The 23,916-nt window shown below is 40.0% G+C and overlaps 1 pseudogene; it reads left to right on the top strand.

Moving 5' to 3' along the window:
- The first annotated feature begins 10,233 nt into the window (after window positions 1-10,233).
- LOC146576575 (uncharacterized) lies at window positions 10,234-11,151 on the top strand (annotated as a pseudogene).
- The last annotated feature ends 12,765 nt before the right edge of the window (window positions 11,152-23,916 follow it).

Genomic DNA, 23,916 nt, shown 5'->3' on the forward strand with positions numbered 1-23,916 from the left:
ACCATCAGAGATGCATGCTTTTGAACAGATTGCTAATTTCAAGTTGGACGGTCCCTCTCCTCTTTAGTCCTGAGGACGGTGTGTGCATTTTATTCTATAAGGAATTTCAAAGTTTAGTGGAACAGTTTTCCACTTTGCCTTGGTCCATTTTAAACAATCTGTAGTCCAGAGGAGGTTTGTAGATTATATTCACTTATAGCTTCCTCTTTACCTGATAGACCTTTAACCTGCATTTCTGGATGGCACGGTGAACTGTGTTCACAGACACATTTCTGGATGTATCTTTGAGCCCATGCAATGATTTCCGTTACAGAATCATTCCTATTTCTGTGTGTCGCCTGAAGCCCTGAATATCAAGGGCATCCGGTATTGATTTTCAGCCTTTCCCCTGTGCACAGTGATTTCTCCAGATTCTCTGCATCTTTTATTCTATTACGCAGTGTAGATGATGAGATATTCAAACATATAAAGATGAGCTATTCTTGGCAATTTTACAATGAAGAAAATTATTGTGGAATTGTTCCACATTGTGAAGACAGATTATTGAACTGTGGCTATATTTGCTTCTGAGAAAGTCTGCCTTTCTAAGATGCTCTTATTATACTACTGACCTTAGTAGCTGCAAAATTTTCCACTAGATGTTTCTCGAAGAACTTTTTTTTCCAGCATTTTGTTTGCCTGTCCCGACTATGAGATGTGTTTGTGCCTTTTTTTAATTAAATAGTAAAATGCCTCCGTTAAAGCATTTAGTATTTTTCATTTTCTATTGTAAATCTGTGTTTCATTTGTGTTCTGTTGTAATTTACATTTTACACCTCATGCAGCTTTCTTAGAACTGGATTTGTCACTGATTATTTACCATGTTGTCTTCAGGGGCATGAAACACGTTATACCAAAGTCCTTCCTAGAAGCAAATCCCTTGGCAACACCTTTGGGCTCTTATTTTGGTAACTATTTTAAAACATTATCTAAAATAACTCATTTAAATATTACTTGGATATGATTTTTTTAAATTTTATTTTATCTTTCTACGTTTGCCACTGCTACTTGAATCACCATTTTAATGAGTTATTTTGGGGGGTTTGTAATTCTATCAATATTTACAACACTGTGTTTATTTTTTCTCTCTAATGTTTCAGGATTCTGAGTTGGGTTGGGTTTCTTTGCCATTGCTGAGCTTGTAAAATTCACTGACATGCTCTATACGATACTGAGAAAAACAAATAAACTTGACTTGACAACAGATGCATCTGCACTAAAAGTCTTTTTCCTAAAAAGTATTTACCTTCACCAGAACATTACTGTACCATATGTTTATCTGGACACCCACAGGTGGCACACCCCGAAATGGAACATACTGTAAAACCACAACATTTATAAATATTTATGAAACTCTAAGTGCCTAGGGTAAAATTTGGACACGGTTTGTTTTTCCCACTGTTCTCCGATACCACGAAGACCTAGACTGTGCTTGCATGGGACACCTGGTCTCATATTCTCTGGCTTAAATTCTAATAGCCAGCAGACGGAAAACACAGACTGGGTTAATTTTTGTGACACACCTTCTCCTCACTTTGATTGCAAGACAAGAAGTGATTTTTCCACTCTAATCATCTTGGCTTTTCGTCCTTGACTCCGTGTATGACAAAAGGATAAACAGTTCATATATATACAAACATGTATTTAAGCATTTCATTGTACAAATGAAGTTTCTCTTCAACAAACAAACACTTCAATCGACCGCACTGATGAGTAAACTTCCTCCGGGCACTGAGGCTGATCAGAGGCATTACAGCATCCTTTTGCCATTCTCAGTGATACCTAGAAAAAGGGGCGAGGTAAAGCAATCTTAGATCATTACACTGAACTCTGCTTTACAGAACACTGTTGATATCCATTACATGCAGTGAAATGCTGCAAGATGCACGTTTTGCTTTCAAAACTTCCCTCAACAAAACAAGCACTGACTACAGGACATGGCATTGAAGTTAACCAAATCCAGCAATCAGGTTTTTCTCATTACTCTTCCATTCACACCTTCTAATGGACTCTATTTCTGTCAACAACAATGCACACAGAGTTGTTTTTTCCCCAGCTCTGGCTGCAGATGCAGTGCTCAGACGCTTTCAGCACTATGCCACTTGAATACTGAGTATCTAGTGCCTACGTAAAAATGAATGTTTGGGATCCCCCGAGTGTTTTCACAGTAGGTGTGCTAAGAAACTGTGCGGGCTAGTCAGCAACTGTACTGCTACATAGTGATGACTATGTAGCTGTAAGGATACAGGAATGCGTGATAAGAGAGGGGGGAAAAGGGTGTTTTGCGAGATAGAAAAGATAGATGGCAGCCAAGAAGGATTGGGCTGCTGTGGTGTATTTCTCCTCAGGGTCGGAGATGCTGGGTACTCACAGCACATCTTGCTGCATCTGCACAGGGCAATATGTGCAGGTGACAGTGAACAGACAGCTTGCTCTGCTCCACAGCACACCTCAGTACAGCAACTGGACCTGGAAATCAAATTTATGATAACGTATTATCTTCTGCATGTGTTAGGACTGAGACTATCACAGTAAACCACCGCTGTGTCATGGTGAAAAGAATTTCCATTTCTCTCTGCTCTGCTTTTCTCTGAATAAAATATATAGTAGTTGAAAAGCCAAGTATCCAGCCCAACCTCCCCCCCCCCCCTTTTCCAAAAAAAACCAAACAAACCCCAAACATACAAACGAGCAATAATGACAAATCTTGCTTTTCAAAAGATTAATTTCTGTAAAACATGACATTGGTGGTTAATCAAAGGAAGTCTAATGTAGTTATGGGGTAGGACCAAAGGGCACGCCTCATTCTCATTTAATTTCCTGTGCAGATGGTAACATGGGAGTCTAACTCCTATATTTTCTAATCACTTATTGTGTCATGTTTCCTCATCAAGTCCTTCCTTTGGCCTCCTTCTGTTTTGCAGTAAAGGAACCACAGAGAGGAAGCTGATTCATCAGCAAGAACTTGGGGTTTTCTGGTTCTTATTGTCCATTTAATTGCATATTTTTTTCTCATTCGACCGCATTTAACCCACATTCATCAATCTAGTGAACACTGTAAAATACACTGTATTCAACTGATGGAAATTAAAGATATTACATATATATTATATTTTCTCTCTCATAAATACTTGTGTCTCTGGTGATGGCAGTGTCGTATTGCTAGGGCATTTTTAGATTAGATGAAACTTTATTTATCTCTCGGTTGGGTTCCTCTGGGAAATTCAGTTAGAAAGAAACAGAAGCAGGGGAAGCCATGGACCTCGAAATTTACATTCCAAGTTCCCCTTGCCTGGACCTCCCCTCAGCAGGTGAACATACAGAGCCAGGTGAGCTGGGGGGTTGAACCAGCGACCCTGAGTTTTGATCCTACTAGCCCGCCACATGACGGAGTAGTAGCATATTTTTAAACCTTTGGTAATCCTATTCTTTTTCCATCCTAATGCTACCAAGAGCCTGATATTTATGACCCTGAATAAAATGTCTCAAGAGCTATTAGATGGATTATCCGGCCATTTGGTGTGCACATTTATGTCCCCATCAAGATTATTTGTAACCAAGCTGGTGGCCTTTTTACATTTAATCTTTTCCCCCATCTGGTAAAAATTTAAATAAATAAATAAATCAATAAATAAAAAGGTCAGTAGTGTGATTTAACACTTACTACTAAGCACGTTTTTATCAAACATTTCCACTTTGCCCAAACTACTGATATGTAGAAGATATGGACAGGGTGCCTTTTTGGCCTCAGTGACATCTCAGACCTTTTTCTAAAGCTAACCAAGAAGTTTTTGGTGCTTTAGCCTAAACAAGCAGTGAGAAAAAGTGAACATAAAAATCAGTGAGTGAAATCAATGCAAAACAAAGTCATAGATGTCCCAGATGGGATATAAAATGTCTCTTGGATGAGAACAAATGACTGGGACCACTTAGCATCCAAATGAGGATATTGTCCGGCTGTATTAATGCCCTGGGATAAGAACAAAACATGTTCCCATCAGCCTTACATATAATTTAGAGCTCAGATTAGAAATAAAACCAGCACCGGGCAGCCTCTCACATGGCTGTAGGCTCTCATTTTATTATTTCTATCCCTCCTTTTCAGAGTTGTGGGGTGCTATGGAGCCTATCCCAGCATTCATTGATTAATATGTGCTGTGCACAGGGCTGACACACACAGGCAAACATTTTGACAATCAAACCTTCTGAGCTTTCGGTTCATCCAAACTGCATATATTTGGCCTGTGGGAATAAACTCATGCAGGTATAAAAACAGCAGGGTCCTCAGCGGCCTTTGAGGTGTGAACAATAATCCAATTTTATACTTCATTTATTGATAGAGCAGGACCCAGTAGGTACATATAACTGACACAGAGAAGAATGGAGAGAGCAGTTAAATACAGACATGCCACCACATGTACCTGTTGATTAAAAGAGAACACAAAAAAGCTAAAATTATACCTCATACTAAATCAAGTTCTACAACACTGCATAGAAACTATTTTTACTTTGTCTATGTGTCATTAATTAAAAAATAAAGAGAACTTACAGTGCTACAGTCAATTAATGACAAGATCAATATCATAAATAGAAGAATATAGAAGTAAAAAATGTAAAAGAACCACTCATGCTGAAATGTTTAGTAGTTTTTTTTTTAGAACATGTCTCTTATATTGATAAGTATGTGTCATTACTTAGTTGTTTGGATGGGTAAAATATCATGAGCAGTCACATTATTAGCCAGGAATGTGTGCGAATATTCTAGTGGAAGAAATACATTTAACATTAACAAACAAAAGTTATGACTACTGCGGATGAAAAGCTGCAGCCACTTGTAAAAAGAATGATGAAAAGGTTTTTAATCAACTAATAAATACCAACATAAGGAAGGAAAATGACAAAATCATTGGCATTCTGAACATAACAGGAAGTATCAGGCGCAACAAAAAGAAGATCATTACCATACAAATGAAATAATAAAGAGCCCAACAGCACCTGCTCCTTGTTTCCCAAGTATGAGGAGATCTTGCTGAAAAAACGAAAGTGTAATGCAGAGAATAAAAGTCTGATGATTCACAGTCTCATAAAGCTTTACAGATATATTGGATATTCATAGCATGTATTTGACAATAACAATGCTGACATTTGCTTTGAGTAAATTGCTGCCTTTGTGATTTCCATCTATCCATTTTCTGCTATGTTCGAGTTGCAGAGGCAATAGTCTGAGTAGAGACACTTAGATCTCCCTCTCCCCAGCCACCACCTCCAGCTCGTCCAGGATGACAATGAGGCAGTCCTAAACCAGCCCAGTAGATGTAAGCTCCCCAGCATGTCCTGGGTCTACCCTGGGCCTTCTTCTGGGAGGACATAGCCGAAACACCAAACCGAGAAGGCACCAATCAGGTACCCTAGTTATATTCCCAAACTGCCTCAGCTACCGTCTTTCAATCTTTAACCTTCAGGACAACCTACAGAGGATGTACACTATGATCGTATATGTTGCAAAATGTGAGAGTTGCAGAATAAAAAGTTAATAATTTGAAAAAAATGTGAACTTATATTTTGAAATTTTTGCTTGTGAACTTGGGTTTGGAGTTTGGAGGTGGAAGGCACAGGAGTGGAGGACAGCCAATCAGAAAACAGAAGATGAAGAGGTCTCATTCCTCGCTCTCCTCCATCCGCCTTGCTGGATTCACAAGTGCCGAGCACATGTAGCCAGGGTAAGTTTCCTTTAAAGCTTTGTTTAGCACATTTGCACTGTGATTAATAAGGAAATCAACACAGACCCAGAAATCCCGCATTAGGAGTAGCCACTTCTAATTTAGGTAACGGTAACAGTGCTAACCAATGACTGTTTTCTACAGTCATTGGTGCTAACGGTGCTACCTAACTAGCTATCCAACATAAATACACTGATCGCTGTGCTGCCCTGACATTGGCGTTAGTTTGGATATATGTCATACATTCAGTTTACATCAGAGCAGTGTTTTTTTTTATTCAGTTTGTCCCACTGTTGGCAATAATAGAGAACTTAGTTGACCTCAGTGACCCCTTCACTGTGAACAACAGCACAGTCGCTCAGGGACTCAGGGATCCGTATATCACACTTTAAATCACACTAAATCAGAGTGCCTGGTATTTTAGGTTTCTGGTAGAGTAACTTGATCCTTTGTTCATCATCATCATCATCATCATCATCATCATCATCATCATCATCATCATCATCATCAGGGAATTCTAATTTGCTCATAGTCTGACCCCTCACCCTGGATCTGCTTGCTTTGTGAGACCTGTGGTGAATCGCACAGGACAATGGGCCACGCCTTTATCATGACAAGATAACGATCCACAGAAGAGATGTTTTCTGATTTGCATAGAAAGCTTAAACGAATTCTTACGTATCAGTAAAGTTTTTCCTATTAACTTTAATCACGTAAAATCGTTTGTCTATATTGATTGATTAGCTTTTGCGTACGTGGCCCCTCTCTGACCACTTTCTCTGACTTTGAATCAAATCTAAAGCAACATACATATTTTTCAGAATAAAACCCAATATAAATCTCACTGTTTGCACAGCTTTCATAACAAGTGTGCTCATTAAAGTGACTGATCACTAATGCCCTTTCTTTCCCATGTTTTTCAGTCACAGTTTTAAACATCTGCTTCTTTGGTCTCACAGATTTATGTAATGAATTTTCTTTTTTTTTTTTCTGAAATTGTTGTAAAATTTACACAGTTCTGTTGGCTATAAATGACATGTGACCAACTCCACATGTGAAGAATTAAACTGCATGTTACCAATATTTGTGGCTTTTTGATTAGCTGGTGAATAAAACAGCCCCTCCTGCTGCTTACCAAGAATGTATGACAGAACGTTTAATACAGCAGTAAACATTAAATGATTGCAGAATGCAATACATCAAACGCACAAATGGAAATAAAAATCACAATAGCTTGAGCTTTCAAAATATAGTTATTTTTATTAAAGTAGATCAAATGAAGTATATACGCAATACAAATATATCAAATTCTGTAGGGCATGAGCCAGTGGTGTGTATACTTAATTGCTCTGAAAATCAGTTAATAGTAAGTTTGTTACTTTGTCACTTATGTAGGCCAAAGTGCTAACTGTCATAGTTTCATCCATCCATCCATCCATCCATCCATCCATCCATCCATCCATCCATCCATCCATCCATCCTCTTCTGCTTCTCCTGTAAAAGAAAAAAAATCCACACAAAAACCACAGTGGCTTTTATTGTTCCGAAAAGCCATACTGGCACAATGCTGGATTTCACAACTCACTCCGCATGTCCACATAATGCCATAAAGAAAAGCTTTAGCTTCCCACAAAAATCCTCTGCCACCCAACCGCTGATTGCTGACTCTTCTTAGTGAGAGGTAAAGTGGTGATTAAAACAAAGGGAGGCTACATGATCCATTACTGGGGAAAAAATAAAGATGAGATAAAAAAAAAAATGTCCGGGTGGAAAAAAAATCACCATATAAAAAACCCACACTTTTGTCTTTGGAGGTTCCACTGAGAGGACACCCACATACTGTAAATGAACCCCAGACCACTAAAGTAAAGGTGCAGTCATCAATCAGAGCTCTGCAGTTTCATCAACACCATAAGGATGTGGGTGTGTTGAGAGGCAATGGGACTCACAGTCCCAGCCCCTCCTTTACCAAGCCTGCCAAGACATGGAAAGAATTTCTTCTCTACAATTGGCGATATTTATAACCCGTTGGCCAAAAGAATTAAGTATCTTTATCTGCTCACCACCTGCTGTGTGGCAGAAGGTCGAGGCTTTGGCAGATCAGGTAACAATAAGCAGTATTTGGCAAAAAGGTTAAAAATGGTTCAAGGTATTGGGTAAAAAGGACAATAAAGAGTGTGAGTGCTGCAGTCTGGAAAGCTGACACAAAGTGTGTCACGTTAACTCCCAAAAGAGTTCATCAATCAGAGCTGTAGTGCAAGGGGGGCTGACAGCTGCTAGTTTAAAGGGATGGATGAAGGCATAGTCTGAAAAAGAATATGACTGAGCTGCAACTACAACTTAGCAGAAGTTAGAATAAAGAATATTTTTAATAACTGTTTTTTTCCCCTAGCATTATACCACGTGTCTCATCTGCTCTTTCCCCTGTTGATGTCTCTTTCCTGTCATGGGCTTTCCTTTCGAGGTCTTATCAACACATCTGTCTGGAGAAGTTAGCGCTCCCATTCATTTTTACACCATGTTTTCCTAAAGCGTCACTAGATCCCCAAACAGCTCCGCTCATTCTCAGTTTCCCTCCGGGCACTTTTGAGAAAAACTGTGTGAAACTAAAGACCTCTGACTAACCGCTGCCTAATATTAACCTGCAGAGAGTCACTGACCCCCTAACTGGTCTGATCAGACAAGCCTTGTGCTGTTACAGTACGAGAGCTAATGAAGAAGCGGCATGGTGCAATGCATTCCACTGTAGCATAACTGACTTTGCACGAACAGGTTGATCTATAAATAAAGTTGGTGAACATCTGTTAGGCTAAAATCCCCTGTTAAAGTTTGTCGCTCTTTGTGGGACCTCTTACACATACACTCCATGTAACAGATGGAAAGCTAATGGTTTCCAAATGGAATGACGCCATCACATGATCTACTTTAGAGCTGAACTGGTAAACTTTTGTGTCAGTGAACTTATCAGTAAATGATATCAGAAACACAGATGTGTTTGACATGTGTTTTCCTGGGCAGTTCCATTCCTCACACCATGCCCTAGATGAATATATTACTTAGATATGCTGATACCAAATGTCACCTCAAACTCACTATAAATAGACCCAGTGTTTTTCTATCTTAAAGGAAAAACACAAATCCAGGCGTATCCAGCAAACTCAAACCTAAGCAGCACTAACAGATGGCCAGACAATCATTTTCTATAGAGCTGAGGGTCTGGGTACATTTGCAGATCCAACTGTGCTTGTCATTAGCCAGCCCACGTGGATCCACTTGTTCTCTTTATGGAAATGCTCCTACTAAATTTTTATTAAATTAGACTTCAGTGTTGCTCCCCTGCCTACTTCACTGGTCTCACATGCTTCTCTCCACATTCTCTCCAAGCAGCATTAGTCAAATAGTGAACTGTCAGATACAGAACAACAGAGCAGAGCAACTGTTTCATTGGTGAGCTTTTTCAGGACATGCTTGTAGCGATGGCAGGCAAGCAGAGCTATTGGACTGACTGAGTTTCTGTGTCTAACTAATGGTTTTGAGGCTTTGTGGGGAGAAAATGGATGCTCTACCTTGTGCAGCGCTAAAATACCCAGAGGTCCTGTTCACAGTACATGGGATGTACAGTTACAGTTTTTCTCAAATGTTAAAACACAAAAGCCAATCCTGTAACCCAAATGACCAGTAGTCTAAACACATTTACTAAATGTAGCCACCATATACCAGTACCATAAACACATGTCACATGAAGACACAATTCACAAAACACAACCCTCTGTACTCATAAATCTAAACACATTTTTCCTTGCCAAAACACATGTTGCAAAACAACTCTGCACATATTCTCAAATGAAAGCTCATGTGATGCAAAATGCTTGCCACAGTCACCAATCTGTGAACACAGGGAACACACTTGGCGTCAGTCACTACACACAACGACTCAAAATTGAAGACACCTGTTGCTAATGATGTGACCCCACCTATGAAAGCATAGTTTGGTGAAGATGCCAAACAATCACAATGGATGAAGGCATTCGAGCGTGCGGAAGGAGAAGAGCTGCAGGCCAAAGAGGAAGAGGGGTTGAGATCAGAGGAGGAAGAGGTGAAGGCCTAAGAAGAAGAGGAGTTCGGAGTAGAGGAGGAAGACAAGGAGGCCAACAAGAGAGAGGAGAAGGTCCAGGTGGGAGAAGAAGACAACCTCGCACCATCATAACAGATGATATGCGAGCAACAGTAATTGATCATGTCATTGTCCATAGCATGACAATGGCTGAAGCGGGACGAAGAGTACATCCAAACCTGAGTAGGTCCACCGTGGCCACCATTATCAAGGCATTTAGACAACACAACAGGTATAGTACGCTATTGCTTTCTTTGTCACACTACAGTTTTACAGGCCTGTGAAAGTGGTCTGTTACCTTACATGTAGTTTTACATATAAATCAGTCAATTGACAACACATGTTTCTTTCTTTAGAGCTGAAAGAATGCCACATAGAGGTGGGAGGGTTGCCATATTCACAGCGGCACAAGAAACCCTCATTGCAGATATGGTCCGTGAGAACAACTGCATTAGACTCCGAGAGATCAGAGACAAAGTCATTGCAGATAATGTAAACTTTGAGAACATTGATGCTGTCAGCGTGTCCACAATAGACAGAGTTCTCCGGCGCCAACAGATGAGGATGAAACAGGTCTACAGGGTTCCCTTTGAGCGCAACTCTGCGCGACACATAGGACAACGTTACGAGTATGTGCAAGTACGTATACATCCATGTCCACAGTACAGTTAGTGGACATACTGTGTTGCTTAGTGGCCTACATTACTTCTGGACTACCTGTGCTACCTGATTGACCGTTCTGAACACCTGTACGCTTTCCCATGTTCACAGAGGATAATGCAGTTGGACGCGATGGCCAGACCCCATGAGTACCTCTTCCTGAATGAGGCTGGCTTCAACCTCCAGAAACGAAGGCGAAGAGGCCGTAACATCATTGGCCAGAGAGCCATCACTGAGGTTCCTGGCCAACGGGGGGGGGGGGGGTAATATTACTCTTTGTGCAGCTATGGGTACGGAGGGGCTTGTCCACCGGCATGCTGTCCTTGGGTCTTACAACACCCAACGTCTCCTCACCTTCCTAGAGGAGCTAAAAGACATCCTCCTGGACCGTCAACAACACCATCCTAGGCTAGCACATCACATGTATGTGATCATTTGGGACAACGTCCGCTTCCACAAGACACACCAAATCAGAGAGTGGTTCACCACAAACAGTGACCACTTTTTAAACGTCTGTCTGCCACCCTACTCCCCTTTCCTGAACCCTATAGAGGAGTTCTTCTCATCATGGAGATGGAAGGTGTATGACAGACAGCCATACACAAGAGAGAACCTCGTACGGGCAATGGAGCTGGCCTGTGCTGACATCCCAGTGGAGGCCTTCCAGGGATGGATTCGCCATTCCAGGGCGTTTTTCCCGCGGTGCCTAGCAAGGGACAATATAGCCTGTGATGTAGATGAGGTGATGTGGCCCAATGCAGCTCGGCGACATGATGCCGCACAGTGACTGTGTGTAATACTGTAAAATGACCGTGTAGACAATAAAAAAGACTTCACACCCTGATCATGTTTCCGAGAGTACTGTTGTGTGCGATAGATTCTGTTTTTGCATTGAGTTGTGTTACAGTAGTGTACGTACATGCAGGATGTTTTTATAGATTTATACTACTCATATGAAACTCACAAATCTAAATGCCTAATCCTCTGCAGAGATCTACGACGATCCGTTACTGTATAGTTTCTAAAATATGCATTGGCAGTTATGAAACAAAGAACCTTCTCACAAATTGAGCATTGTGTTTTCAATTGTTTTGCTGTAGTGTGTAATGCTGTGTATAGTGTTTACAGTTTTGACAGCTTCGAGCTGCTCTCTTGGTGTGGGAGTTTGAGTTTTGCAGTGGGAAGGTGTGGTTGTGTTTATGTAGCTTTAGAGAAGGGTGTTGTGTTTGGACATTGGGGGACCTGGTGGTAACGTTTGTGACATGTGTTTTAGCATTTGAGAAAAACTGTAAATTGTGCTTAGTGAGAGTCATTAAAACAGAATTATTGCACTAAGTGCTACGAGGAGAGTAACTAAATGAGCACTTGTTAGCTTTATAGCACTAGTGGTATTGGCACACATTCTCAAACCTGCAACAATATAGGTTTTGTGGGCCACAGAAATTTACTTCAAAGAAGGTCATCAAGGTGACAATGAACTAATTCTGTGTAAGGTTCAACAAACATCAGTATCAGCAGAGTATTCAGTTTAAAATCTGGATGGTATGTAGGTAAGAATAGTATTAAAGTCAAGCAAAAGTTAACACGTTCATGAACACATTTAATTTAGGCTGAAATGGCAGAGGTAAAAAATCAAATTCTCACAATACAACTGCATTTTATGCATTTATGCACACAGAAACAAAGAAGTGCCACTACTGCCAGAGCCTGTTATTTGATTTGAAGGCTGCTCACACATTCTGACATGCATTAAACCAGTGACATATAGCCTGACATAGATCGTATTAGTTCCAACTTGCAGACTGTGACATGGTTTGAAACTGGAAGATCACTCTTACTGGAACAAGGAGCATTTTAATCATGGGGTTTGTTTGTTCCAACAGCATCCTAAAAAAGCCGTCCACCTCATATTGCCAACCATTTAAACTTAATATATATTCAACACCAACTACAGCAACATTATGTGCTAAGGGCAAAATAATGCCCCACTAATGCACAACATCATGATAACAGCAATATGTTACTGTCTGGCTTTAAATGTGTCTGTGTGGAGATGGGTGGCTTAATGTACTAAAGAATTACATTGGACAGCAAGGGCTGGAGGGCCAGATTTGACAATAAGCCTCACAGAGCCACTGCTCAACATGAAAAATGATGCGACTCATCTATGAGTGCATCTGGTGAAAGAAGTAAGTTAATGCAACAGACAGCCTGGGGAAGATCAAAAACAAAGACCTGAGTTCCTGCCCGCAGGGCCATCCTGGAGAGTGGACATGTTCATTATGAACGCCGGCCTAAAGACATCAGTCAGATAGATCACGATGTTAGATAGCTCGCCTTCTCTGTTGTGAGATTACATATAAATGCAAACAGTGCATTAATGGGTTTGGATGAAAGCCTCTGTAGACCATAGAGTTCTCTATTTCTGTCTGTAATGAGCTTGGTGATAGCAAAGTTAAGAATGTTACTTATATAAACTGCACTTTCTATTTGGCATCATTTAGTTGTTTGCATTACTGTGGTCCTATAATTAGAATTCTTCAGGCATACGATTTAAAACAGTAAAAGGTCACTGAGGATTTGAAGCAGTAAATTTTAACTGTCTAAAACCAAAGTCTAAATCCATTTAAATCCAACGTCAGAACAAACAGTTCAATTAAAACATAGTCAAGGATCTCGGCTGTCGCTGTTGTCACTCGTTGGTTGTATGTTATTTATGCTATGACCAGTTTTCTCCATGTAGTGGTCGCTATGATCATGTGCAGCATTGTCGGTTCAAAGGTTTCTGTGTCCACTGCTGTCATTATGGCTGATGGAGTTTGCAGCTTACAGACAGCAGATGCTCTCCTCTGCATGGAGCCTTTGGCAGGCTCGTCTTCACCTTCATCCATCCGCTGACACTTTTCATCAAGTCACAGCCACTTGTAAATTAAACAGTGAGAATTATATAATGGGGCAGCAGCTTTGTTATATGAGTGGTGATGATGTGATACAGTTTCCATAAATAGTGTCGATCTTTAGTAGAAACATTTTATTTTCAATAAAAAAGTTAGATGGATAGGTGAAAAATGAATAGAAGCTTTTCTCACTGTGATGTTGCAACTGGGCTTTACTCCTCATTTAACTACATCTCTACTGTAGAAACAAAGTGAAAGCAAACTCTTTGATCTGTCTATCTTTAAAACCAAATATAATTTTCATCTGACAAAAACTGAACTCTCCACAAATGTCTTAATTTTTTGGAAAGGTTTGATAGATTCCTTCCACTCATGGAGGTCTTTAATGCATCTACGGTTACAAGCAATAAGATGTTTAAAAGAAATGTGAAAATAGATGGTCATCTGTAATGGTTTCATTATTGCCTTAGTTTAACACCATATTAGGCGCAATAAAAGCCCATGCCATCTCTCTTTAAAGGTAAAAGACTTTGAACTTGCATGGATGTAATTTCACAGGAATAGTTTCCGAATCATAAAATCTGGTTGAAAACATTTACGACATTAGGTTGGCATTAGGTGCACTCAAAGCCATCGGCTAACCACAAGCCTTTCAACTGGTTTGGAGGTAGATTCGTCTGTTACCGCAGATCAGGGAACAGTTTGTGATACCACAAACAGCTGCATGGAGAAGTATTTACTGTAGCAGCCTAATTGAAAGAACAGTTTCTGTTATTCTGTTAGGATATACAGATATTATCTTTATTTGCTGCCACTTCGCAAAGAAGTCTTTGATTATTTCTATATTGTCTCCTACACCGTTGTTTTAAAATCTTCTCGCTTTTTTATTGGTCACACCTGTTTCTCATCTTGTTCTTCCTCCTACAGGGGTGGATCATTTAACTTGTGTGGTAGTTCTGCATTGTCTCAAAGTGGCTTCCAGGTGCCACCAATTAGCGTGCCAAAGGTAGGGAGTTTAACAGGGACCTGGAGCAATGCTACAATTTTTATATATGTTTGCAAAGGTTAGAAAGAACATGACAGTTGGCCACTAGGAGCAAAATGGTAAAGTTAGCGAGGTACCGTTTGAATGTTTAAGTTAGCCATGGTCTATACTACGTGCATATTCTTAGTAATGTTGGTATGTCAAAAAAAAAGGCGGTTGAAACACAAAACTAGTTCAAGACGAAGTATTTCAGCTTTAAGACATGCTGCTGCACACAAGCAGTCCCACACTGGGTAAATATGTGGTATCAAAGATGTGAGCACGCACAGATGTAAGGTCTTGCCCTGTGAAACTTATTTGACATTAAATTAGCAGACACAACCTGACCGTCTGTGTGCTGTGTTGTGATAGCTGAATCAGCGGTAGGCGTCTGGATGAATTGACATGGGAACGAAACGGCAGAAAGCCACAGCAGGTGTTTCAACTCCAGTTGGAGGAAAAAGAAAGTGAACCATGTCAGGTGTCAACCACAAACCAGCCCAGAAATCCCTTAATTTTATTCCCAGTGGGGCCTGTTCCTTCTCTAGCAAAACGCGAGGTCTCTCCCATGTCTTGCTCCCACTGCTTTTATTTTGAAACTGCCAAAAGTGATTACACGGTAGTTGTAAATAGGCACCAGCTGTCAGGAGAAAACAGGACACAATGAAGCGTTTTAGAGGAAGTTGTGTGAAAGGCTGATAAAGCCCATAGCTATTTTTTTAAATTAGTTTGTAGAACCTTTGCTCTTCTTATCTTTATTTTGAAGTACTTTCACTCGTTCGGTTTCTCAAACCTTGTACTTGTGTGGTCCTGGTAAGTGTTTCCGCATTCATAGAGCTATCTTTAATTTCACTCCATCAGAATAAAAAGCACAAAGCGGCATGAGTTGATGAACACAGTCACCTCTTTCTCCTTTGTCACAAAATTGGAAAATGCAGCGTGTCTCATTGGGGCTGCAGTGCAGAAACCCATCCGCATCTTGTTATTGTGGCTTGTTTGCGAGGCGGCACGGAGGCTGGAGGTTATTTTCTCAGTGCAGATGTGCTCTCTGCCCTGCAGAGGGGGAAATGCAGCGGTGTGGAATAGAGAGCTTTTTAAAAGCTTGTGAATAAAAGCTTTGACATCCTCCCTGCCCTGTATCCCTATAGCCATTCTCTTCTTCTGTTTCCACCAGCCGCCCTCACGCCACTGTTTCTACTGGAGCATGTTGAGATGCAGGGAACACAATTAAACCCCATGTAATGAAATCACACTGTTCTGGTTAATGGAGATGCTGGTGAACGGGGTCAGACGCTGGACTCTAAGTGGGCTTGTGTGTGTGTGTGTGTGTGTGTGTGTGTGTGTGTGTGTGTGTGTGTGCGTGCAGGGTGGATTGAGGTAGCTGTCAGACCTTTCTTTTATGTTTCAAATGGACCACCAACCTTGTCTTTCTCAATAAAACAGCCTACAATTTACAGACGAAGACCAAGAACTTGATTTAGTCTAAGTGTATAAAATACTATAAAAAACCTTCTCCTTAGATGTGTTATCATGTCAATATAAAGAATTCATTTGACGGAGACATAACGGGGGTTGGAGTGGCTCTGTGCCGCATATTCTTGATTAAGCTCATAAAAATGGTGGCGTGTTTAGTCTACTCGATGGAACAAGTGAAGTGATTATATCTTGACCTCTTGCATGATGCCAAGAATGGCAGCTAACAAATTAAGCAGTTATTCCAGCGTTATTAATAAAGACAGAAATAATGTTTCCAATAATAAATGCAGTTCTAAGACAAACAGTGCAAGAACAGCACACGAAAAACTCATTACGCTGAACTTAACACATCATTACACTCAGTGCGACCTTAACCAGCAACACCTCAATGCAGAATCAAATAGATTAAAAACTCATTGACATTTAATTCCTGGATCACATCATAGGAAGCTGGTGACCCTCGATTAGTGCAGCATGAGTCAATCTGCTTCCTCTTTATACTCCGTACTGTAGATGTCAAACCCTCACATGCAACACTTGGGAATTGCGACTCAAACTCTTTCTTCCACCTCAGAGGATATTCAAGTGGATCTCGAGCACACTGATCCTGAAAAGTAAATCATCCGGATAATGGAAAAGATGCATATACGCAGAGGCACCAGCAGAAGACTGGATTAATGTAGCAAATGAGGTGGATATGTCGCACAGCAGCACTGGGCTGGTGGCTGCTTGGAGCTTTGAGACATGAGGTCATTTGGCATGTGGCACGCTCCTTTCTTACACACTTCATGTTAATAAACTGTATGATTGTCATGTTGGTATTTTAAACAGGAACCAACAGTTAAATGTTTATTTGGAGGTAGTTTGTTCTATTTTTCAGGCTACCAGAAAAATATGTTTTCAGGAAAAAAAACAGTTTAATGAAATGGATTAGTTTGCAGTCTTCTTTTTTTGGCTGCTGCCTTCAGGAGTCGTCACAGTGGCTCATCTCCTCCCCGTGTCATCCTACCTCTAGCATCCTCTCTGTCACATAAATCCTCTGCATGTCCTCCTTCCCTACATCAGTGACTCTTCTCTGTGGTCCTTCTCTTCTCTCCTGGGGCCTGGCAGCTCTATGTTAAAAACCCTTTGTCCAATACAGCCCCTGTCCCTCTTCTGCACATGCTCAAACCATCCAACTGGTCTTCTGCACACATCACACTTCTCTCCATTAAATAAGCCAACTCTATCCCTTTTGTTGTATCCATAGATATATTTAAAATCCGTACTCTTACCACCAAACTCCTGCCTTTCCTTTTGTCTTGCTTCCTCCCACCCTTTCCACAAATTTCCACTGGCACACTGCTGGACAACTGCACTGGAGGCTTTCATTGTTGACCCTGGTCCCAACTGAGCCAGTGTAGAAATCTCATTCAAACATCTGTTTGATTCAGCCAAGATTTTGTGCCCTTACTGAACCAACCCTCCCCAGTCATCTAGGCTTGGGATCCAGACTAGGAGATTACAGGGTTGAATCCTCCTGGGGTTTAATGGGCTAGTTTGCAGTGCCAATGCTTAAAACCAACAAAGTCTTTGAGGTCTCTGTTGGATATCTTTGAGACTGCAAAAATTCTAATGAGCATCATTTAAATGAACATTAAGCTCCAGACACATATCATTTTACTTAAAACTTCCCACATTAATACATTTAAAGGTAATCCTTACCAATTTAGTGATCTGTTTTAATGCAAGTATTTAAAATGTAGTTTAAAAAAATGCAATGGAAGCACTCAGTTAAAAATAAAAGTGAAATTATGATAATCATGAACTTAAATGCCATTTAACCTTAAGCTCAAATAAAAAAAAAAAGAATTTACCATCGCAGTGACTGACGTAAACCAAGCTAAAATAAAAGCTAAAAAGCAAATTAATAGTTTAGCCGGTCAAGTGATAAATATTAGCACCTTTAATGTGAGGATTTACTGCTGGTATTTCTGTTATTGTATATAAGATGTTAGTTGAAATAATGAAAATAGGTTAAGCGGTTTGGAGACAAAGTTAAAGAGGCTGAGATGCTTTGGACATGTGCAGAGGAGAAATAGTGAATATACTTGACAAAAGATACTGAATATAGAGCTGCCAAGCAAGAGGAAAAGGGGAAGACCACAGAGAAGATTCATGGATATAGTGAAGGGGGACATGCAGAGCGTTGGTGTGACAGAAGAGGATGTTATTGATAGGGTGAGAAGGAGGCAGGTGATTGGCAGTGGCGACCCCTAAAGGGAGCAGCTGAAAATCCAATAACATAAAACAAAGCAAAGAACGAAAAGCAAACAGATTCCATATAATATAATACAAGTGGATTGGAGATGTATTTGTTTTACTTTTTTTAACTGGTGATGAGGTTTATGTGGTGTGAAAGAATACAAAAGGCCCACTAGTGTTTCAGTCCATTACTACCATTCATGTACAAGAGACCATTGGAGTTAATTGTATTGTTATGTGTGTGTTGGATGGGGCTGATATATTGTAGCACACTGTCCCCTTTTTCTTTCTAACCCACTCACTACTTGTCTTCTTCAAAAGCAGTGCAGAAGGCCTAATGGGCTGGCCAATGTTATTGGCTTCTCTGGGGTATTAATCAGCTAACTGTCTGCCATGGAGGTGGGCAACACTCCTCACACTGATGTGCATGCTTTTTAATCAAAACTTCCTGCACAAATTGCAGCGTGCTTGAAAAGCTAAGATTAAATTACTACTTTGATCTCTCAAATCCAATTTAGTGCTCTGAAGTTTAGCGTTTTAGTGCACATGCATAACAAACATATCTATAAGATGCATGCTAGCATGTTATCTCAGAATGACATCTGTATGAAGACCTTAAAATTACCTCGGATTATTTTATTTTTTTTATAAAGTGGACCAAAAGGATTTTTCTTCCAAGAGTTTGGCACTGAAATACCTGCTGGGAATAACACTTACTGAAACCCTCACTCAGGTACCTAGTGTAGAAATCCCTTTAACAGCTCCTCTGTTGCAGAACCTGGCTCCAGACCAGCATTATTATTGCCGTCTTTACATTTAAACCCTCACATATGGCTTCACCCAGGAATGATTTGTGAATCCAGTGGTTCACACTTCAGGAACGCTGAACACTCAGGGCAAATAATTCAAGGAGATTTTCAGAAATGCAGATCTGGGGAATTAAAACCAGGGCTCTGTGATTCAACGACATCTGAGAAGCTGTAGAACTGGCAAAGGACTAGGTAATTGTCGGATATGTAATAGGAGCAAGTAATGATATCTGACACCATTTGGATTGCTCTGTTTCGTTGGTGTTTGTTGCTGACTCTGCTTCTCTTCGTGTTGGTCAAACAGAAATTTAAAACTATGTTTTGTATTTGTTTAAATAGCATGGATTTTGGGCCAATAAGGCAAATTGATAAACAGGAAAAAAAACTTAACTGACTTTTGTTCCACACATATGAGGCATCGGCATCCAAGCTGGGTCGTAAACTGCAAAATGTATCTGCAATGTCACCCAGCTTGTGTATGTGTGTGCATTACTGAAGCTCATCTGTAGTCCATTAAACAGCCTGTCCAAGAGGGGTACTTTGGTTTCATGGGAAACTTATCTGTCAGAGCTTGTTTTCTATAAATCTGCTGTTTTTCTTGAAGAATTATAAAAAAATTTTAAGTACACTGAATGCATCTCAGATATCAACAACATAGATAGTGGCCACACATCTAACAAGCAAGTGACGCAGATAAAATGGATCAAAAGCATATTAGGGGTAAATTCAATATCGTCTGTAGAGGCTCTTTGTATTGCACGAATCCAGGAAAGATAACACTTAAGCAGAGGAAAGTGAGAGGAGTAGAGGTGGCTGATGGAGGGTAATGTAAGAGGAGGGGGAACACAAGAGTGTAGGGATGAACAGCAGTTTCAGAAGATGGCATATAAAGGATGCTTCTTTCTTTGTTGATAACTGTCTGGATGAATCATGGGGTGGACGAAAGGCTATCCAGTTTAAACTAATGTGGAGGGAATTTATGGTAACACTTAAAGAATGAGATCAATAGGAGGAGTGCTTCCAGCAGGGAGGAGAAGCGGAGCACGCTGCCCTAACAGAGTCAGTATCAGCAAGCAAGAATCGGTTACAATTCAGCAATAGCAGGAGAGCAGTCAGAGAGGAAAGTCAATATATGCTACCTGTTGCCTCCTAACAGGCTTGATCTTTCTCATAAAGAAAATGTACACGCACTCTTGATATTCAGTCACTTTGCTGTATTTTTGCAGTATTATTTATAGAGACAATTAAAGCTTGCATTTACTTCGACTTATGGTTTGAATCACAATTATTTCTCAGCAGATGCATTTATGCACCGCTAATTGGTTTTGACATTTTGCCCAGCTTTGGATCTGTAATACTGAATATATTCACTGGTTGTTTTTCAAAGGAAATATGTAGTTGGTATACCACACAAGTTGGACGGCATGGTCATGGTAGACCTGACAGGAAAAGCACAGAAATTTGACACTGTAGGTCCTGAGTTAAAAGCACTTTGGTAAAAATTAGGTAAAGACACCAATTCTAATTAATTCAGTAAAGCTGTTCTCTCAGAGCTTGGATATACTCATTAAAAGTTATGAAACTTGTAGGTTGGGGTACAGTTTGTTTTTTAATTTCTGGATTAAGCATGACTTTATTTTGAAATGTGTTTGTCTTAATAAATTAATCGTGAGTATGTTTGTATTTTTATTCTATTAGGTTTTCTCTGTCTGTTTCTTTTTTGTCATTTGTTGAGACATCCATGTTGATATTTGGTGTAGCTTTTTCTATGTTAAGATGAAAGTTAAGTTTAGACATTTTTTGGTAAAACTACAATGATTGATTTTTATCTGTTTTTTTAAAAAACATTTATTCTTTTTTCAGACAATTTGAAGTAAATAGAAAAGCGAAGAGAATGAGAAGCAGATGATAAAAATGCATCAATTAGTCCATTTTCTTCTGCTTATCTCATTCATTCATGGGTGGAGTTGGGGGGTGGGTGGGCTATAAATGCTATATTTACAGTATAAAGCATTTTTTAGGAGTAAATATTTACATATAATTGAAAAGTCAGCAATGTGATTAGAGGATAAGAAAAGCTGATTGGTAAAATGTTTTTAGCCCAAAGCACAAAATATACATCAGGGAAAGTGTTACCAAATGTTATACATATATTAAAAACTATTCTGCAACATGAATAATGAAAAATGCATGTTGTAGTGGATTTTATGATGTCAGAAGCATCTCTCTTCTGAGAAATATTTCAGCATTTAGCCACTTTATGAAAGCCACAGAAATTTCCAGACAGCCAACATGGAGCAGAAAGCGTACTGTTTTCCCTTTTAATGCTAAGTTTATATAATTGCCTTATAAAACGTGGCAGACAGACCAACATGCAGCCAGTGGTTACAACTGTGTTAAACCTCAGCTAAGGACCAAACCTGCTTCATGTCAAATTCATACCTTCACCCCCACAGAGGAGACCCTTCACTTCAGGATCCGATTTTTCTTGTGACCCTGAAAAGTGTTTAAAAGGTGGTATGAGATGCTCGCTGGCCTGCAGAATCAGATTGTAAGGGTTGGGGAATAAATTTGTGGCCTTTTGCTTTCATTAAAAACTGTTTCACAGGATGGGGTTGTTGCCTCGCTTCGCAGTGGAATGTTTTATCCAAGAAGTTTCTCATGATAATCATTTATGCTCGGCTACAGCTGATATTGCCTTTGCTCAGGCGGTGGGTGGATGCTTTTTGAAGGCAATGTGGCATTTAAACAGTAGGGTGAGAGCTGGAGACATGAATGAGTAGCACTGGTTTTTATTTTCCTCTCTACTCTTTCCCACATTAATATTTCTCTCTGTTCTCCCCCTCATCCCCCCCCCCCCCCTCCATCCTGAAACTATTGACATGATGCCTCAAATACTGATTGAACACATTGCGCTCATTATAATGCTGGATCTCTATCCAAAATAAACCTTCCATTCTTTCTTTCTTTCTTTCTTTCTTTCTTTCTTTCTTTCTTTCTTTCTTTCTTTCTTTCTTTACTCCCTCAGGATTTAAAGTTACAACAGTTAAGATCCAAAGCTTTTTGACTTGACTGCATCTTTTTCGTCATTTAGCCTCTTTGAATGCAAGTATTTCTTGGATTTAGTTTGGGAAAATTTGTATCTGAGACAAGGTCAACATCACTGAACAATTTTACGATCCAAATGTTGAGGTGAAGTAAGAGAGGGATTGAGAAATCAGCTGTTAGAGAGAACTTCCCATAATGGACGCCAGCACTAAAACACTTTCCAAAAACATCCTTTTTGTTAGCTAAAATAACACTAGGAACTATTTTGAGAGTAAACCTTTGATGTGGACTGAGCTGTAGCTATGTTAACATCTATTGCCAAAGAATTAAACCTTTAAAATTCATTGTGCTTTTAATTATTTTAGATGGAAGTCAGTCTCTATGCAGCTCTTTGGTACCGTCAGATCTCTTTGATCCACATCAATATATGTGCACACATGGTAAATGTCAGTGTCTTGGTGCCATGGTGCAGTTACTGTACTCTAATACTGAACCTTATGAAAACATATTAAAAGAAAGAATTACAGACAAAACTTGTGGCACATGAGAGATCTGAAAGTATGGCACCCTAAGTTTCAGGACAGAACTCAAAAGTTTGCAGCCATGGGTCACATGAAAAGACCTTTGGCATTGTTGTGGTACATTTTGACTAAGCCTTTTTTATAGAAGTGATTTTAATAAATTCCTTTGTTGAACAGTGGTATGGCCTTCAAGTTTGCTTGTGATCTTGAAGGGAACACTTTAATTTATGAGGTAGTTTGATGAGAGGTCAATGCTTTCCATGCACAGACACAGAAAAGAGTCCAATAAAGAAAAATCCAATATATTTAGGTAGGGATGCAGACAGCTGAACACTGCAGCTTGTAACCAAAATAACATGTGCTGCATTTCAAAAAGGGGTTACCTGTCTGTCTCTCTGCAGTTTGCCATGTGTTTGGCTTTAGTTTGGGAAGACTGGGACCTGCTGTCAATGTGATAGAGTATGTTAAACTAAGGGGGAGGAGAGGGCGATGACAGGGTTTAATCCCTCTCTGTGGCACAGGCCTGTTGTCCATGTCACTACCCCTGTGGTTTAAAAAAAAAGGATAGATCAGATCGAACTCTTAGCCTTGCAACTGAACATGTTTGAGATATAGAAATCCAAGAAGAAGGGAGTGAAACAAAATGCATGTGGGGGTGAAAAAACAGGAGAGGTTTGCTGGAGAGACACCAGGAATAAGTTCTCACAGGCAACATTTGAGAAACATCCTGATACTCCCATGCATGCACGTTCAGTGTCACTGGACTTCATTATATCTTTACTAAGAGATTCGTATTGTTGTTCTGCTGCACTGTACAACAATACGCCCACCTGCAGGTATGGCATGTCTGTTTTATTTTAAAATCCAAACCTCTTATTACAAGATTTTGGGCCAGCCAGGGGCCACTCTGGGAAACCCATTAGGAGGTGTGTGTGAGCGGAGCCAGTGTGCGGTTACAGTAGTGCAGGACTCTGTCTAATGACTGAAGTGGTCTGTCTCTGCACTGTAATGAAGCAAGAGCTACTTAATCTTTAGCCTGACTTTATAAGGTGTCCTTTCAACTCCAATGGAGCTGGGATAAGTGTAACCCTTGAGAGAAAAAACCCTTATAAAGTACAGCATTTTGACTGAGCAGAGCTGCCATGCAACATTCAGCTCAGCTTGTAAGGTCAAACTGCTTGTGTCTCCATTATGAAAAGTGCTTGTTTTATTGCTGCACAACATGTTATCATCTATGGCAACAGTGATTGGGCTGCAAATACACTAACAATTGGAGGAATGGCACAGTACGACGAGGTAAGGTATAATTAGAGGATTAAAGACCACCAGGGCAGCTGCAGTCTCAACTCTCAGCTGTCACTCGT

Source organism: Mchenga conophoros, linkage group LG4 (assembly GCF_057382185.1).
Source record: "Mchenga conophoros isolate Kocher_MC1m ecotype Shallow Benthic linkage group LG4, M_conophoros_male_GT1.1, whole genome shotgun sequence".
Taxonomy (NCBI): domain Eukaryota; kingdom Metazoa; phylum Chordata; class Actinopteri; order Cichliformes; family Cichlidae; genus Mchenga; species Mchenga conophoros.